The sequence below is a fragment of the Aethalodelphis obliquidens genome, unplaced genomic scaffold (assembly GCF_003676395.1).
Source record: "Aethalodelphis obliquidens isolate GAN/ISIS:26980383/991018 unplaced genomic scaffold, ASM367639v1 scaffold10, whole genome shotgun sequence".
Taxonomy (NCBI): domain Eukaryota; kingdom Metazoa; phylum Chordata; class Mammalia; order Artiodactyla; family Delphinidae; genus Aethalodelphis; species Aethalodelphis obliquidens.
The window spans coordinates 2640861-2660995 of NW_020837954.1; positions in this window are offsets into that span (position 1 = coordinate 2640861).

Below are 20135 nucleotides of genomic sequence, written 5' to 3' on the forward strand. Positions count from 1 at the left end.
AAAAAAAAAAAAAAAAAAAAAAAAAAAAAAAAAAAAAAAAAAAGTATAGCTTGACATTTCAGTTGTACATTTCATCAATAGACTTGGATTTGGTTGTAACTGTTTGAAAATATATTGTAAACCAACTAAATATTGTAGAGTAACAACTAATGATATTGGTGATAAATGGAATAAGAACTTTTGGTTGGCAGAAAATATGGTTAATTTTAGCATCATCATATTAATATTTATAATTATAAATTAATATATAATATAAAAGTTATTAATTTGAAATAAACTAGCAGGTTTATTTCAAATTAGTCATAGTATTTATTATGTATGTTAAGTTTTTACGCAATGATTGGTAAATTCTGAAAGTAATTTGAGAATTTAAAAAATTCCTGCCTTTATATAGCAAGGAAAGGTAATGAAGAGGAACTACTGTCCTTCCATATTAGGATCTCTTTAATTCATCAATAAATATTCACCAAAGTGCATGCTATCTTGCAGTAAGGTCACTTTGACAATCTATTCCATTAAAAATATGTTTATTTTACTTACAGGTGTTGTCCATTAGGACAGGCAGCTGACGTTTCAGCTAGTGGCCTTTGTCAAGGAAATAAAACTTACTTTTAATGGAATGGAAGTTTCTAAATGATCCAATCTCAAGGAGCATGCACTTTGGTGAATTTTTATTTATTATAAACTAGTCAGCTGAAAATGCAACTTGTGCTGCAGAAGGTGATCTGGTTATTTATGAATAGCATTATATCAGTTGTGTTCACCTAATTAGAAAAATCTTTGAGGCACTTAGAAAATCATGCAGGCATTCAACAGTTTCTTTAAGTTTCTCTCTTATTTAGTTACTTTCCTTCTTAGTGCTCTTTTTATGCTTGTGTCTTTTCCCCTTCCCCCCATGTATTCTGTCTTTTGACTCCTATTTTGTCTCTATTTCTCCTCTTCTCTTTCTTTATTAAATTTAAATCATTAATTTTTCTTCCAGGAAAAATTCAAGAGGTTATAGTATGCACACATTTCCCTTGAATCTCTGTCTCTCCTTTTCTCTTTTCTCCTCCCTCCCGCAGTGTCTCCTTCCTACTTACCTCTCCATGTAGGACAAGCATCTTACCCAGTGGCTCCAGGGAGGCAGAGGGACCACACCTTTTAAAAAGTGAGCTGGCTCTCAGTCCAAAGAAATATAGAGGCGCTATTTCAGCAAAAGAATAAGGAAAAACTCAATTATTATTCTACAACCCTTAGATCATTGAGTAATACTTTAATCTTACTATTTCACATTCCATTGATTTTGATGACAATGTGACAATATAATGTCCAGAGTTAGATTTTTCCATGCTACTTAGAATCATACTCATAGCTGACTTTACCAACTTTTTCTTGCTTGATAGCAATTGGGTAGCAATATTATCTCATTGGACTAGCTAATGAATCAATGGCCACTGATTCATTGGCTACTTCTAGTTCCGTAAAAACCCTAAAATGAACTTTCTCTAGTCAGACTATGGTAACATAAGGCCGTGGTAACAAGCAATTCCAAAATGTCAATGGCATAACCACCAGGACCTCTTTCTTTAATAACACAATATGTATCTCTTTCTTCCTCACTCTGGGTTGGGTGGGGGCTTGGCCAATTATAGTTACTCAGGGGCTCAGGCTAGTGGAAGCTCCTTGTCAACATGTGCTTCCATTATTTCTGTGGTAAGGTGACACATAGTACGCTTGCTCTTATATCTTTCTTCCAGGGGTAACACATGCTGACTTCTGTTCATATTTCATAGGCCAAAGGGAGTCACATGCCCTCACCTAACTTCACATGGGTTGGGAAGTACAGTCTTGCTATGAGCCTCAGAAGAGCTGAGAACAGAAGCATTCACGCATTGGCCCCATTCACTGCACGGGACTTGAACAAACTCATGGAGTCACTAGAATTGGAGATTATGGGTTCAAATGTTACCACCCCATCAGAAGGACCCGTTCTTTTACATGGCTGCACTTTGGGTTATAGATGCTGGATCATATACTGTTATGTAGCAGTGGCTGGAGGAGAACACTTAGGGATGGTTCAAAGTGAGACACTGACATCTGTGAAGTCACCACAAGCTGGGACCCATCTTTGCTTGCACAAATAATGTTTTTTTTTAATGCTGTAATCTTTGTTTTGGATCAAATTAATATAACTCCTCTCATTTAAGTGCAACTTCCTTGGGTTATTCCTTTTGTTTTTGGCAATCCCATGAGAAGAACAGCAAATTCGTATGGTGTGAGAGAAATAAATAGATAAGATAGAAACCTCATCTCCTAGCAGCTTTATAACCACCAGATACAAAGGTACTTCACATTTCCTGTTAAAATTATTTCCAATACTTTATATTTTAAACTATCATAGAAAATGGATTTTTAAAAAATTATTTATTTGGATTGGACAGTGCTGGCAGACAGTGAGCATATTTATGTATATTGATATTTTGGCAGTCCAATCATGAGATACAAAACTTTATCTTTTAGGTTTTCAACACAGAAAATTATATCACCTGAAAATAATTTTCACACCTACTTCCTGATATCTATAATTACCGTGTTTGTTTCATCTCATTACATTGGCCCAAATTTCCAAAATTATGTTAAATAAACATCAGCTTCTAAACATATTTACCTTGTTCTTGATTTTAATTAAAATGCTACTAGCAGGACTTCCCTGGTGGTGCAGTGGTTAGGAACCCAATTTCGTTCCTTTTTATGGCTGAGTAATATTCCACTGTATATATGTACCACATCTTCTTTATCCATTCGTCTGTCGATGGGCATTTAGGTTGCTTCCATGACCTGGCTATTGTAAATAGTGCTGCAATGAATATTGGGGTGCATGTGTCTTTTTGAATTATGGTTTTCTCTGGGTATATGCCCAGTAGGGGGATTGATGGATCATATGGTAATTCTATTTTTAGTTTTTTAAGGAACCTCCGTACTGTTCTCCATGGTGGCTGTATCAATTTACATTCCTACCAACAGTGCAAGAGGGTTCCCTTTTCTCCACACCCTCTCCAGCATTTGTTGTTTGTAGATTTACTGACGATGCCCATTCTAACTGGTGTGAGGTGATACCTCATTGTAGTTTTGATTTGCATTTCTCTAATCATTAGTGATGTTGAGCAGCTTTTCATGTGCTTCTTGGCCATCTGTATGTCTTCTTTGGAGAAATGTCATTTTAGGTCTTCTGCCCATTTTTGGATTGGGTTGTTTGTTTCTTTAATATTGAACTGCATGAGCTGTTTATATATTTTGGAGATTAATCCTTTGTTGATTCATTTGCAAATATTTTCTTCAATTCTGAGGGTTGTCTTTTCATCTTATTTATGGTTTCCTTTGCTGTGCAAAAGCTTTGAAGTTTCATTAGGTCCCATTTATTTAATTATGTTTTTATTTCTATTACTCTAGGAGGTGGATCAAAAAAGATCTTGCTGTGATTTATGTCAAAGAGTGTTCTTCCTATGTTTTCCTCTAAGAGTTTTATAGTGTCCAGTCCTACATTTAGGTCTCTAATCCATTTTGAGTTTATTTTTGTGTATGGTGTTAGGGAGTGTTCTAATTTCATTCTTTTACATGTAGCTGTCCAGTATTCTCAACACCACTTATTGAAGAGGCTGTCTTTTCTCCATTGTATATCCTTTCCTCCTTTGTCATTGATGAGTTGACCACAGGTGTGTGGGTTTATCTCTGGGCTTTCTATCTTGTTCCATTGATCTATATTTCTGTTTTTGTGCCAGTATCATATTGTCTTGATTACTGTAGCTTTGTAGTATAGTCTGAAGTCAGGGAGTCTGATTCCTCCTGCTCCATTTTTTCCCTCAAGACTGCTTTGGCTATTTGGGGTCTTTTGTGTCTCCATACAAATTTTAAGATATTTTTGTTCTAGCTCCGTAAAATATGCCATTGGTAATTTGATAGGGATTGCATTGAATCTGTAGATTGCTTTGTGGTAGTATAGTCATTTTCACAATTGATTCTTCCAATCCAAAAGCATGGTATATCTCTCCATTGGTTGGTATCATCTTTAATATCTTTCATCAGTGTCTTATAGTTTTCTGCATACAGGTCTTTTGTCTCCCTAGGTAGGTTTATTCCTAGGTATTTTATCCTATTTGTTGGAATGGTAAATGGGAGTGTTTCCTTAATTTCTCTTTCAGATTTTTCATCATTAGTGTATAGGAATGCAAGAGATTTCTGTGCATTAATTTTGTATCCTTCAATTTTACCAAATTCATTGATTAGTGCTAGTAGCTTTCTGGTGGCATTTTTATGATTCTCTACGTATAGTATCATGTCATCTGCAAACAGTGACAGTTTTACTTCTTCTTTTCCAATTTGTATTCCTTTTATTTCTTTTTCCTCTCTGATTGCCGGGGCTAGGACTTCCAACACTATGTTGAATAATAGTGGTGAGAGTGGACATCCTTGTCTTGTTCCTGATCTTGGAGGAAATGCTTTCAGTTTTTCACCACTGAGAATGATATTTGCTGTGGGTTTGTCATATATGGCCTTTATTATATTGAGGTAGGTTCCCTCTATGCCCACTTTCTGGAGAGTTTTTATCATAAATGGGTGTTGAGTTTTGTCAGAAGCTTTTTCTGCATCTATTGAGATGATCGTATGGTTTTTATTCTTCAATTTGTTAACGTGGTGTACTGTATTGATTGATTGGTGTATATTGAAGAATCCTTGCATCCCTGGGATAAATCCCACTTGATCGTGGTGTATGATCCTTTGAATGTGTTGTTGAATTGTTTGCTAGTATTTTGTTGAGGATTTTTGCATCTATTTTCATCAGTGATATTGGTCTGTAATTTTCTTTTTTGGTAGTATCTTTGTCTGGTTTTGGTATCAGGGTGATGGTGGCCTCATGGAATGAGTTTGGGAGTGTTCATTCCTCTGCAAATTTTTGGAAGAGTTTGAGAAGGATGGGTGTTAGCGCTTCTTTAAATGTTTGATAGAATTCACGTGTGAAGCCATCTGGTCCTGGACTTTTGTTGGAAGATTTTTAATCACAGTTTCAATTTCATTACTTGTGATTGGTCTTTTCATATTTCCTGTTTCTTCCTGGTTCAGTCTTGGAAGGTTATACCTTTCTAAGAATTTGTCCATTTCTTCAAGGTTGTCCATTTTATTGGCAGGGTTGCTTGTAGTAGTCTCTTAGGATGCTTGTATTTCTGCGGTGTCTGTTGTAACTTCTCCTTTTTCATTTCTAATTTTATTGATTTGAGTCCTCTCCCTCTTTTTATTATGAGTCTGGCTAATGATTTATCAATTTTGTTTATCTTCTCAAAGAACCAGCTTTTAGTTTTATTGATCTTTGCTAGTGTTTTCTTTGTTTCTATTTCATTTATTTCTGCTCTGATCTTTATGATTTCTTTCCTTCTGCTAACTTTGGGTTTTGTTTGTTCTTCTTTCTCTAGTTCCTTTAGGTGTAAGGTTAGATTGCTTATTTGAGATTTTTCTTGTTTCTTGAGGTAGGCTTGTATGGCTATAAACTTCCCTCTTAGAACTGCTTTTGCTGCATTCCATAGGCTTTGGATCGTCGTGTTTTCATTGTCATTTGTCTCTAGGTATTTTTTGATTTCCTCTTTGATTTCTTCAGTGATCTCTTGGTTATTTAGTAACGTATTGTTTAGCCTCCCTGTGTTTGTGGTTTTTACGGTTTTTTCCCTGTAATTCATTTCTAATCTCATAGCGCTGTGGTCAGAAAAGATGCTTGATATGATTTAAATTTTCTTTTTACTGAGGCTTGATTTGTGACCCAAGATGTGATTTATCCTGGAGAATGTTCCATGCACATTTGAGAAGAATGTGTAATCTGCTGCTTTTGGATGGAATGTCCTATAAATATTAAATCTATCTGGTGTGTTGTGTCATTTAAAGCTCTTTTTACTTATTTATTTTCATTTTGGATGATCTGTCCTTTGGTGTGAGTGAGGTGTTAAAGTCCCCCACTATTATTGTGTTACTGTCGATTTCCTCTTTTATAGCTGTTAGCAGTTGCCTTATGTATTGCGGTGCTCCTATGTTGGGTGCATATATATTTATAATTATTATATCTTTTTCTTGTATTGATACCTTGATCATTATGTAGTGTCCTTCCTTGTCTCTTGTAACATTCTTTATTTTAAAGTCTATTTTATCTGATATGAGTATTGCTACTCCAGCTTTCTTTTGATTTCCATTTGCATGGAATATCTTTTTCCATCCCCTCATTTTCAGTCTGTATGTTCCCTAGGTCTGAAGTGGGTCTCTTGTAGACTGCATATATATGGTCTTGTTTTTGTATCCATTCAGCAAGACTGTGTCTTTTGGTTGGAGCATTTAGTCCATTCACCTTTAAGGTAATTATTGATATGTATGTTCCTATGACCATTTTCTTAATTGTTTTGGGTTTGTTTTTGTAGGTCCTTTTCTTCTCTTGTGTTTCCCACTTAGAGAAGTTCCTTTAGTATTTGTTGTAGACCTGGTTTGGTGGTGCTGAATTCTCTTAGCTCTCATTTCAGGTATTGTATTGTTCATCTCTGTTTGTTTGTTCTTTAATTCTTCTAGGTCTTTGTTAAACATTCTTGCATCTTCTCCATCTTTGCCTCCATTCTTTTTCCGAGGTCCTGGATCATCTTCACTATCATTATTCTGAATTCTTTTTCTGGATGGTTGCCTATCTCCACTTCATTTAGTTGTTTTTCTGGGGTTTTATCTTGTTCCTTCATCTGGTACACAGCCCTCTGCCTTTTCATCTTGTCTATCTTTCTGTGAATGTGGTTTTTGTTCCACAGGCAGCAGGATTGTCGTGCTTCTGCTGTCTGCCCTCTCGATTTTTTTAATTCTTTATCAAATATTTTTTGTTTTCCTTTTATTTCTTACAAAATCTTATTTTTTCTTTCATTGAGTTTTAGAGTGTTGCATATTTTGAATCAGAATTTTACTTGCTCATATTTAATCTGGGATATTTACTTATGTGTTATTTTTTGATATTTTGGTAAGATTGTAGTATTGGGGAACCATCCTTCATAATTTGTGAGGAACAATATATTATGTAAGGCCAGTGAATTAATGTAGTTTCTATCATATAGAGAAATATAGAGACAAAGAAGCTTAAAGGTAGTTCTCTACAAACAGGTAGACTCTAGAGCCTGCCAATGTCTTTCCTCATTGAATGTAATATAATCATAACATTAAGAGAAGACATTGTTTCACCTTTAGAATTAACCTAAAGTGATGTTTGGAACTGAGTACGGAGATGCCCTCCAAAATATATACATCTCCTAGCAGGCAACATTTTCTCAGTTTAAGTTTGGAATTGGTTTGTAAAGAAAATAAGCTATGGTTTTACTTTGCTTCTGATTCTTGTAGAATTAATATGTATACTAATTCTGATTAGTATACATACCTAATTAAAAATCTGATCTGGGCAATATTCATGGCCAGGATTTAGTCAGTAACCATCTATTCAGTGAGCTTTAGGTGTCAGCAGGATGCTAGGTGCTGGGGAGGCCAGTGAAACCGAGAGGCCAGTGAAAGCAAGTTGTTCCTCACTCCAATCATGAAATTCCCTAATTATAGGGCCAGGTACTTTTGATAAAGGACAGGGGTTGGTGTCAGTATTTTTAAAAGAGCTCTAGAGTAATTAGGAAGAAAGAATGGTTCCAAAGGAGACCACCATGCTGGGGATCCATACAGCGTATAGAAATCAAACTGACTCCCTATTTCAAGTGAAAAACAGATCGTAGAGCCAGAGGCCCTTTGAATTGAAAGGGCGGAGGTTCTTCAGCTTTATTGCACATTAGAATCAGCCATGGTTCTTGTAAGATTCTGACTTCCAGATCTCACCATGAATCAATTAATTTAGAATCTCTGTTGGTGGGACCCAGGCATCCTATTTTTTAAAGCTCCTCAGTTGATTGCAGTATGCAGGTAAGTTTGAGAACCACTCCTCCAGGATTCTTTTTTTTTTTTTTAACATCTTTATTGGGGTATAATTGCTTTACAATGGTGTGTTAGTTTCTACTTTATAAAAAAGTGAATCAGTTATACATATCTCCAGGATTCTTTATCAGCTTTCCTGCATCATCTTGGGGATGGAAAGGGGTTGCTTTTACAAGAAGTATCTTTGTCTTGTCCTCATCCAAGATCTCGTGAATCAGAATCTCTAGGTCTGTGCCTGAGCCTCTCAAAGAATCAGTGTGAATAGTTAAGAGAGCAAATTTGCTACCTGCAAATACACTTGTAATTAACTGAGGTTCTCATGGGAGCTAACTTTTCTGAAAAATGTTGAGAAATAATGACAAATTCCCCTCTTAGGGTTGTATTAAATATTTTGTATAATATATTTTCACATGGATGATATTATGTGATGATGACAATGTTTTAGTCACAAGGATTAGTAGTGTCATTTGCACAGGTGATAAGAAATTAAGACTGTCAGAAGTGAAACAACTTATCTAAAGATCACTCAACTTTAGAGACAGGCACTGAGGTTTTCTATTGTCTAGATCACTACCACACCATTTATTATGCATGTATGAGCATGTAACTTCTGGATTTTTGTCCTATAATAGGATGGTAATCATCTACTGTATATGCTACAGTTTGTAAAGTCCCTAGAACACAGGAAAAGTTGTAGTTTTTAAGTACAATCTTTCTTGATGATCACATGGGGAAATTATGTGTTCATTAATCCTTACTTCTGTTAACTGATGATCAGTTGATACACAGTAGTAGTAATTTCGAAAGGCAGTCAACTTAACGTGGCATATGGGGGTCAAAATAAAGTTACCAGTAATAGTTATTATTTCTTGAGCAGCCACTCTGTGCAAGTGATTGTGATAAGAATTTTCTTTGTACTAAGCTCATTTATTCTTAACAATAATGATATGAGAAAGTATCATTACCCAATTTTACAGTTGAGGAAATTGATGCCTGAAGATGTAGTGTCCTTTGCCAAAATCATCAGATGTTGGTAGAAAGGAGATTCAAACTGAGGTCTGTCTGATGTCAAAGCTTGTGCTCCAACCGCTAAGCAAACAGCTTCAGTGTCCTGGTAGCAGTTAGATAAGCAGGCCAACTCACTGGGAAAAAGTACCTGCATGTCTTTTCCTAGTAGCTAAGGAGAAAGAAAGCAGCCATGATCATTGCACTGTTATAATTTCATGATTAGGGCCCATATCTTTGTATGTCATAATGTATTCTCACATAGAATGTGATACAGTAAGCACTCAATAAAGCAGTAGTTCCCCAACTTCAGTGCGTATCAGAGTCACCTGGAAAGCTAATAAAGCACGCAAAGGCCAGGCTTGCTGAAATAGGATGGAGCTAAGGTCTTTGTATTTTCACCAAGTTCTTCAGGTTACGCTGCTACTTGCCAGAGTTGAGAACCACTGTGATGAATCACTCATTAGTTCCAGAAAGCCATGCAGGATTGCAAGTAAAATAAGTAGTGGTAAATAAAGAACTGCATATAGATGTGAATATATAAAATATTACACTGCAGACTTTCTTAAATTGTGCTCTATGGGACACAAGTTTTGGGAGCAGATAATATATGTTCTATGACTAAAATGCATGGCTGAACCCTTTGAGAAATGTTACAAGCCACACCTTTTTTCTGAATATGTGTAGCTCTCAAGAGCATATAAAAAACTCTAAGAAATCCTGAAATAAGAAAGTTTTTTACTTAATTAATTTTGTTAACCTATGTAAACTTATAAAATTATTATTAACCCAAAGGTATTTGAACTTATTTTCACTGCATATCTGTTAACATCCCCAGGGCACCAGTTTGAGAAGCATCCATGTAATAATATAATAATTTAAAGACATATGAAATAGTATTTAAGAAAACCCCTTTTTTGAAAGATATGTGGTCATTCTCATTATACATTGAAATAAAACATGTAATGAAGTACTGAAATATTAGCAAATATAAATTTTATAAAAAAGGGACATATTAAAATAATAAAAATAAATATTTTAATGAGATATATAGTTGTGATGCAGTGACAGGATGCATAAGAGAGAAGAGGATCGTGAGATGCATACCTTCCAAGATTTTAATGAGATTCATGAAGAGTTGTATGTAATAAGACATATATGTTAAAAAGTTGTTATGAAGTGAATATGTGAGATGGTGTAATGAGCTGTCTCAGGAAGTGTCCTGGAAGATGGGCATCCTTCAGATCTGAAATGAGATGGGTGAAAGGAAAAGTGTAATGAGCTGGTCACATAAAGGTGAGGCCATATAATTAGATGCATAAAAGAAGGAAGGGAGACTATATAAATTTTCCAAATATGTAAGATAAAATGGGAACTAGGTTTTAATGTAATAAGATGCAGAAATGAAATGACAATGAGATACAAAAATGGAATCGTGTAATGAGATATGTAAGAACGGTGTAATGAGATGTGCATGTTTAAGGGGTGTAATGAGATGCAAGATGGGAAAGGTGTAATGAGATGAGCATGTTAAATAATCTAATGAGGAGCATGAAGGAAATGATGTCATGTCACATGAAAATTGAAGAAAGTAATGAGATGTGCATTTTAAGGACTGTAATAAAATGGATAAAAGAAGCTAAGGAGAATGAAGAGATGCAGAAATCATATCTTATTATTACAAAGTGAAAAGGGAACAAAAAGTAACCAGAGGAGGTGGTCCACCCACCATTTCTAAGACCATACTCTTCCATATATTTGTTTTGACCTGACAAGTATTTTTGCTGGCCAACTACATACTAAGCACTTTCTGTGGGAATGTAAATATATACATGATTCCTGTCCTTAAGGTCCCACAAAGACATACACTTATATACAAATAAGGCAATATAACATAATTATTAATCAAATATTACAAAACTTAATAGAAATTATTTTGAATCAAGATATTTTACATATCTCCTGAATCAAATGTCACCTTGTGGTCCCTTCAAGTTTACAATTCTACTATTATTCATTTCTCCATTCCTTTGATCACTGGGTTTTCTCCCTATACTGTATATTCTTACATAAGTAGATCTTAACATTTTTTGTCTTGTTCATATATCCCATCCTCAAAGTAGCCTATTCCACTCTCTCTTCAGCTTAAAAACAAAACAGAACTTTTATAATACTTTATACTTTTCTTATGGACTATATTACAATATAGAATATTCTGGCGAGTAATGGATATTAATTATCTTCCTGTTAGTGTGCTCCTCTTGGTCAAGGCTAGATCTAATTCAGTTTTATTTTACCATCTGAAACTAACGTTTTCACACATTAGGTGCGTTTTCAGTAATTCTTGAGTGAGTGCTTGATTAAGTAAGATATATACCCTTGCAGACTCTATTTGTGAAGATATAAATAATAAACAGATTCTTAATATTGGTCCAGTTACATTAGATAGAGGTTACAATCAACCGACTTGCAGAGAAGCCTCACAAAATCAGAATTATTCAATATGAAAGAAATACTTTCATATGAGTTTGATGAGGGGATTTTGTTTCACCATAAAGACACTGACCTCTGTATGAGCATGCCCTGCCTTGTTTTTCACCAGACATCTGTTTGCTTCATTTACAAGCACTTCAGTGTTTTCTGGAACTCAAGTGCTGTTTTAATCAGTCTTGGAAGGAAATCATGGAGTGATTCATTACTGAACTCATCAACCTGAGGAACTATTGTTTCAGATGTCATCCTTGAGTATTCTTCATTACAAGATGGCCTTCACATGATAACAAGCCCAGATGGAACTACATTGATCTAACTTTATTTTAATGTGTCCTATATCTAACTCACCTGGGAGGTTGGCAGTGGCAAGAAAATCTTGTTCAATTATTTACAAACTGCATGCAGCTGTGAGGTGCACGTTGCAGTAATCCCATTTATATAGGATTTCCCTCCCACATATCATGCATATGATGAAATAACATTCATAAATGATCAAAGCTCCAGAGACAGCTCCAGAGACAGCCACAGATCACAACACACGAAGCATGTATTTGTTGTCAGATGGATAAGAAAACACCATCTTCACTCCATCAGTACAGTGACCTTCTGTTTTCTCTTGCTGATTCTCTCAGCAAAAACATGATGGCTAGCCTTGGTATTCATGACTTCAGAATTCTTCTAAAAATCTAGGTATTGATTATTTTTCCAATTGTTCTCAGTTCTTCCTCTCTACTCTCATTCTCCTTGACCTTTCTGTTAATACTGATGACATCTGTCAAGTGCTTCTCCAACCATCCTTTTCCCACACAGGCCATTTCTCTCTTGCTCTGGACAGATTCATCCTCTGTTCCTACCACGGGGTGGGTTACTTCCTCCCATCACATTGAACAGCAGTTGCAGCATTGTAAATTCTGTGAACTATACTTTGTTTCCCATGCTCATTTTGCTCCCTTTGTCCAACCTGGACCCAATATGTTATCCCAGACAGCCCTAGAAACGGTATACTCTATTTCAGTATTTTGTGTAAATAGCATGTGCAGACTCTGGAATTGTTACATGAGGATTACCTCCACTATTAATATGGTTATTATATCCCCTCACTTGCAAACAATCAGTGGGCCTGATCCACATAAATAAGGAGCCACCTTTGCTGACCTGCTCTCCAAACCCTAAATCTATTAGTTTGTGGGTCTTAGAAAACAATTTTATTCTAGAAGCAGACAGGGGCAGTTTAATTCTCAGACTCCTACCACACCTGGATCTCTAGGTTCTCGTCATCATCTCATTCTCCATATGGGGCAGTCATTTATGGAGCATCCTTTAGATAAAGCAACAAGTTTAGCTTTCTGAATACCTAATTTTGAACATTGGCCCCTATATTAATTACAGGATGTCTGCCAAATTTTCACTATGCTCTCCTTGCTTTTACTCCAGCTTTGATTACTGGTGTCTTATCATATATCCCTTGCACAAGCTCATTAATTTGCCTAGTATTTCAGTTCCTCAAGGAATGGAACTCTGATCTTGAACCCTTAGAATTAGCTGAAAACACTTCTCAATGCTGTTTGCTATATATTTTATTGGTTTTTTAAAAAAAAATTTTATTGGAGTATAGTTGATTTATAATGTTGTGTTAGTTTCAGGTATACAGCAAAGTGAATCAGTTACATACATATACATATATCCACTCTTTTTTTTTTAGATTCTTTTTCCATACAGGCCACTACAGAGTACTGAATAGAGTTCCCTGTGCTATATAGTAGGACCTTATCAGTTATCTATTTTATATACAGTAGTGTGTGTATGTTGCTATATATTTTAAATACCACAGTGTTATGTGCTCCTGTACTAAACCTTTGATAAGATACCCTGTTCTTCCTAGAAATTTTTAAAAAACAATTAAAAAAAATTGTCAGAGAATTTTAGTTGAAGAAAATCATTGTTTAAACTTGAATTAGTGGTCTTAAAAATTAACTCATAAAATACAAAAGGAAAGATCAAAGAATTATAAATCTCATGGGGAAAATAAAATGCCTACAAAAGAGATACAGGAAAATTAATATACCAATAATGTGTGTCCCAGAAAAAGGGGGGAACAGATGGAAGAAAGGCAATAATTAAACAATATAGAAGAAAATTTCCCTGAGCTAAATATAGAATTGAAATAGTATATATTTTGAAGATTAGAAACTAGAGTTAAACTTTCATCATTTAAATGCTTCAAATTCTTAAGAAATGGACAGAACAGAGTATTTTATACTGATTACAAAACTTGTTATTATAAGGTACTTAACATATAACAAAAGCACTGTAGACTGTGATCAGATGCCTATTTGCAGGATGCACAAGTTCCACTTTGCTCCTCCATCCATGTTTCTAGGGGAGTACTCCCACGTAGAGAGGGACCCACATTTTCACACTGCCTGTGGGTAAATTTCTCTTTCTCTGGCTCAATATTATGAAGCTCTTTTGCCACAGATTTAAGCCATGTTCTTGAATATCAGTCATTTTTTCCCCATATGCATGAATCCTTCTTGTTTATCTTTTAATTAGTTCATAGTCTGAACAAGTAGGAGATGTGCTATTTATCGGATCGTTTATTAGAGAAAGAAAACATGCGAACAATTCTAAACCAGTGCGAACTGTAAACAACAATAGTAATATCTAATTTTTGCTAATTAGAGGAGATAGAATTAAAGTACTAGAAACATAGCATGTAAGTTAGGAAGGCAGTCATTGTTATAACTGTACAATCTAATTGCAATATTTGGGAGGGGGTAATATACTGTTTAAATCTAGAAACTAAGTTGGCATGTTAAAATGTAAAGGTAAATACCTAAAGAATAGAAGCAGAATATTTAACTTCCAAACTAGTATAGGAATATTTTAAGATGAAAACAAAAGATATTTAATTTATTCAAAAGAATTCAAGAAATGAGAGAAAAAAGGAATATAGAAAAAAATAAGACAAATAATATGGTAGAAATAAATCCAAATAAATAGGTCTTCCTGGCAAATGTACAAACTTTCTAGGTAAAAGACAATAATTTTCAGACTGAATAAAAATCCTACAAAATCTAGCTAATGCTATTTATTGTATAAGGCATCAACCTAAAATAGAATAACATAGAAAGATTGAAATAGATGAGATGAAATAAATATATGCCAGACAAATACTATTCAAAGAAAACTGTATGCCTATGTTCGTCTCAGATAAAGTAGATTCCAGGGCAAAAAAAAAAGGTAAATAGAATTACTACATATTGAAGAAATATTCATTCTCCAGGAAGATATAGTGACTCTATAATTGTATATACTTAAAAATATAAAAATGTTACAAAATTACAAGAAAACAATAAATACACCATCATAGTAAATGATTACAACATTTCTCTCATTAATTGATGACTAGAGCAGCCCCAAATCAGTAAAAGTGAAGATTATTTAAACCACAAGATTAATAAGCTTAACCTAAGGACATTGACACCTGCTGGTATTGCATCCTATACAAAGTTGATGACAAGGTTTCAGTGGAAACTAAACCCAGCTCTCTGAGCCCTATGTACTCTTGTGGCTCTGAATCAGCTTGCAGGAGAGGCTACCTGTCTTTCAGTTGGTCTACTGTGCTACATAGTGTGAGGTTTTGTTTCCTTGTGTGTGTGTGTGTGTGTGTGTGTGTACGTTTTCCCTGCTCGTTTTGTAACCAGCATTTGTCCCAACTCTTATTTTTTCTCCTGGTTTTCAGGGACAGGAAGTGCAGCAGATGTGTTTTCTTAACTCCCTTGCCCTAAGATTTCTAGCTTATATTCTACCATGAGAAACATCCTGTGACATTTTGAATATACTTGAAGCAGAAGCCTTGACTGCTCTGGAGAAGGTGGTGTGTGAGCTTTGGCAGATACCAGAGGTAAAAGAGGAAAAACACTCCTGTCTTGGAAAATTCCTCTATTTACTTACCAGATTACTGGTTCATTATAAAAGAATGGAAGTTAGGAAGAGCCAGAGAGAAGAAATGCACAGGGCAAGGTATGGGGAAACAGTAGCCTCATATGGAATCTTCATTACTTAGACCTGATTGATGAACTCGTTGGCCATTGGTGATTGAACTCAATCTTCAGCCTCTTTCCCTTCCTGGGAGGTTCCAACCCTCTAACCAGGAGATTGGTTCCTCTGGCTTAGAGGCTTTCCAAAAGTCACTTCATTAACATAAACTCAGGTCTGGTTGAAAGGAGTTTGTTATAAATAACAAAAGACATCTTTAATGTTCTTATCTCTTAGGAAATTCCAAAGATTTTATTTAGGAGCTCTGTGCCAGGAACTGGGACACAGAACAAATATATATGTATTATTAAAAATTACAATATCACAAGAGGTATCTGGGTCTTCTGTGAATCAGCTGCCTCAGGGATGCAGGAAAATGAAACCATGATTTCAGTCATTTTTACAATGTCCTGATTTCCTAAAAACTTGCCATTATTTTCTTTGACCTTTGATCTGTCAGGCCTTCTAGTTATTTTGGAAGTACCTAATTCCCCATATTAGATTTCTTCATGTCTGGAATTCCTAGACAATACCAAGAGGAGCCACTTTTAATTGATCCAAAGAAAGGGACTCTTTCAGTAATTTGTCTTCCTTGAAATCCATGTTTATAATTTGTACTGCCAACTAAAGAATGTCATTTGCCAACCAGTTCTACAAGGATTCAGTTACTAGCCACTGGAGTTGCTGACCTTCAACACACCCTGAAAGGAATTCAGGTCAGAGATTAGGAATGAGGCACTCTGTGCTCTGGGAAAACTGGCAGAATAGACCTTTAGATATGTTTTCAAAAGAAAATTTAATGAACCCCAATTCTTGCATCTTCTCATACTTAGAAAAGCACTGAAACCATTAACTAAGGTATCTGTTCCTTGTGACTAGCAACAACTAACAACCTTCTACCAAGATGTGTGCTTGGTTGCACATTCTCCCTTTGCCAAAATCACATAGTTACTGACCTCCCCTTACTTCCTTGAAACAGTTTCTCAGAGCTATCTGAGAGGCTGTCTCCCAGGCTATATACAGTTTTCAGTAAGACACTGAATAAACTCGACTCACAGCTTTAATGTTGTGTGTTTGTTTTTTGTTTTTTGTCAACAGTTTTGGTGACTCTGAAGGGACCCAGAGCAGACTTCTCTTCTTCACCTGAACCCTATAAGGATCTGGAGCCTTGGTACCAGCAGGGCCCCTTGTGCCCATCAGCCTCCTTTGTGAGTCTCTCCTGATACTGGATCTCCCGTTTTTGGTAGAAGATTCAGAGTTTATTCAGAGATTGATAAACTCTTCACTATGAGGAGTAGGTTATCCTTGAACTTAGGTTCAAGAAGAGGTACCTATATGTTACTCAGGTGAAAGACACTGAGGTTATCCCCAGTTGAAAAATATTAGTATAATTTTGCTCAGTTGAGAGACCCTGGAGTTACCCCCATAGAGAGAAAAAACTGGGATTATTTTGGTCAGCCTTAGAGTACAAAGGAGGCTTTGCCTGGGTGACTAGGCAGGAAGCTGACCTGATGTCTTTCCTCAATTTGTCTACCTTGACAGAATTTGTAAGGATAAAAGTGAAGATATTACATGAGAGTTTGACTCCAAAGAAGGACAAGAATTCTCCTGGTCAGTTACCATTTTCTCAGGCAACCAAGAAATTTGCGAATCGTGGAGGCAGAGTCCTCATACTCTGCAACAATTCCATAGGGAAAACTACTCACTAATTAGGCTTGTATCACTATAAACTTCCCTCTTAGAACTGCTTTTGCTGCATCCCACAGATTTTGGATCGTTGTGTTTGTTTTCATTTGTCTCCAGGTGTTTTTTAATTTCTTCTTTCATTTCTTCAGTGATCCATTGGTTGTTTAGTACCATATTGTTTGGCCTCCACATCTTTGTGTTTTTTGCAGTTTTTTTCTTGTAGTTGATCTCTAGTCTCAATGTTGTAGTCAGCAAAGATGTGAGATATGACTTCAATTTTCTTAATTTTTAATGATTTCAATTTTCTTGAATTTATCGAGGCTTGTTTTGTGGCCTGGCGTGTGATCTGTCCCAGAGAATATTCCATGTGCACATGAAAAGAATGAGTATTTTGTTGCTTTTGGATGGAATCTTCTATATATATTTATTAAGTCCTTTTTGTCTAATGTTTCATTTAAGGTCATTGTTTCCTTATTGATTTTCTGTCTGAATGATCTGTCCATTGATGTAAGTGGGGTGTTAAAGTCCCTTACTATTATTGTGTTACTATCGATTTCTCTCTTTATGTCTGTTAATATTAACTTTGTGTATTTAGGTGTTCCTGTGTTGGATGCATACCTATTTACAATGGTTATATTTTCTTGGATTGATCCCTTGATCATTATGTAATGTCCTTCTTTGTCTTTTGTTACTTTTTGTTTTAAAGTCTATTTTGTCTTATATAAGTTTTGTTACTTTGGCTTTCTTTTTTCGTTTCTATTTGCATGGAATACCTTTTTCCATCCCCGCACTTTCAGTCATTTTGTTTTTAGATCTGAAGGGAGTCTTTGTAGGAGCATATATATGAGTTTTGTTTTTGTATCAATTCAGCCACTCTATATTTTTTTATTTGTGCATTTAACCCATTTACATTTAAAGTAATTATTGATAGGTATGTACTCATTGCAATTTTGTTAATTGTTTGGTGGTTTTTTTGTTGTTGTTCTTTTTCTTTTGTTCTTCCCTTGTGACTTAATGACTATCTTCATTGTTATGTTTAGATTTCTTTATCTCTTTTGTGCGTATATGTTATAGATTTTGGGTTTTTTTTCAATTTAGTTATTGTATTCTTCATCACTGTTTGGTTATTCTTTATATTATCTCTTTATTAAAGACTTGTAAATTCTCTCTCTGTTCATCCATTCATCCATTCTTCTCCTGAGTTCTTTGATCATCTTTACAATCATTACTTTGAATGCTTCCTCAGGTATATTGCCTTCTTCTAGGGTTTTTTCTTTTTCCTTTGTTTGGAGCATGTTTCTCTGTCACCTCAGTTTGCCTAATTTGCTGATTTTATTTCTATGTATCTGGTAGGTTGATTATATTTCCCAACCTTGGAGAAGTGGCCTTTCATAGGAGACAGCCTATGCATCCCGGCAGCACATTCCCCTCTGGTCACCAGAGCTATATGCTCTAGGGCTGCACCCTACATGTTCTGTGTGTGTCCTTCTGTTGTGGCAGGCTGACTAGTGTGGGCAATCTGGTAGGCATGGCTGGCCCCCAGTTTGGTTTGTTGCCAGGCCCTACCTTGTGCAGAGGATGCCAGCTGCTGGTTGGCTGGGCCTAGTCATGAAGTGGTTGGCTGCAGAACCCTGGGTGCTCCCAGGGCTAGTTCTGGCTCACTGGTGGGCAGAGCTGGGTTCTGGGATAGGTGGGTGTATGGCCAGTATTCCCAGATTTAGTGTCAACCTGCTGGTTGGTGGGGCTGGTTCCCTCCCCAGCTAGTTGCTTGGCCTGAGGCTTCATAGTACTGGTGCCTATAGGCTCATGGGCAGAGGTGAGGCTGGATCCTGAGGCTAATAAGCTAGAGGGAGGATTCAGAAATGGCACTTGCCAGCACCAGTATCCTGGTGATAGAACAAACTCCCCAAAATGGCTACCACCAGTGTCTATGTCCCCAGGGTGAGCTCCAGTTGCCTCCTGCCTCTTCAGGAGGCTCTTCAACATCAGCAGGTGGGTCTGACCCAGGCTCCTTTCAAGTTACTGCTTCTGCCCTGGGTCCTGGAGCATGTGAGATTTGGTGTGCATACCTTAAGAGTGGTCTCTATTTCCCACAACCCCACGGCTCTCTCAAAAGTAAGCCCTGCGGGCCTTCAAAGCCTAAGATTCTGGGTGCTCATTTTCCTGTGTGGGACCCCCCCCCACAGTGGGGAGACTGCTGTGGGGCTCAGACCCCTTTCTCCTTGGGGAGAACCTCTGCAGTTGTAATTATTCTTCCATCTGTGGGTCACCCACCCAGGGCTATGAGTCTTAACTATACAATGACTCCACCCTGCCTATCCATCTTGTGTGGTTCCTTCTTTATATCTTTAGTTGTAGAAAATATTTTCTGGTAGATTCCAGACTTTCTTATTAATAGTTGCTCTATAAATGGCTGTAATTTTGGTGTGTCCATGAAAGGAGATGAGCTCAGAATCTTTCTACTCTGCCATCTTGGGCAAGCTTCTAACACTGAATTTTTTAACATCACTCACTCAGCTCAGCCAAGGAGTAATTTCTGTATTTCACATGAACTCCAGAATTCATGACTGCACTTTTCAGAGCCTAGCTCCTCCTCCCACAGGTCTCAGACCTTACGAGTTGGGCTTAATAGGCTTTATATCAAGTGCTTGGTCCCTTTTGGCACATTTTAGTCTAGACAGCCACTTCTACCCAGGAGAGTGGTGAAACCCAAATGAAGGATGCAAGCACTACAGGCTAGAGGGCACCCCTAGCAGGATCCAGCACCCTTCAGGGTTTTGGTGGCCTCCCAAAGAAACCAGGTTGGCAGGGAGAGGAAGACCAAGCCTAGGGTTTCAGGGAAGGAAGGAAAGCTAGAGAGATCCAGAACAAATCTCTCTTTTCAGAATTCTGATCCTAAGGGAATAAGTCCTTCTAGGAGGAACTTGCGTTTCTCTCCCTTTGCCTTGCGATGT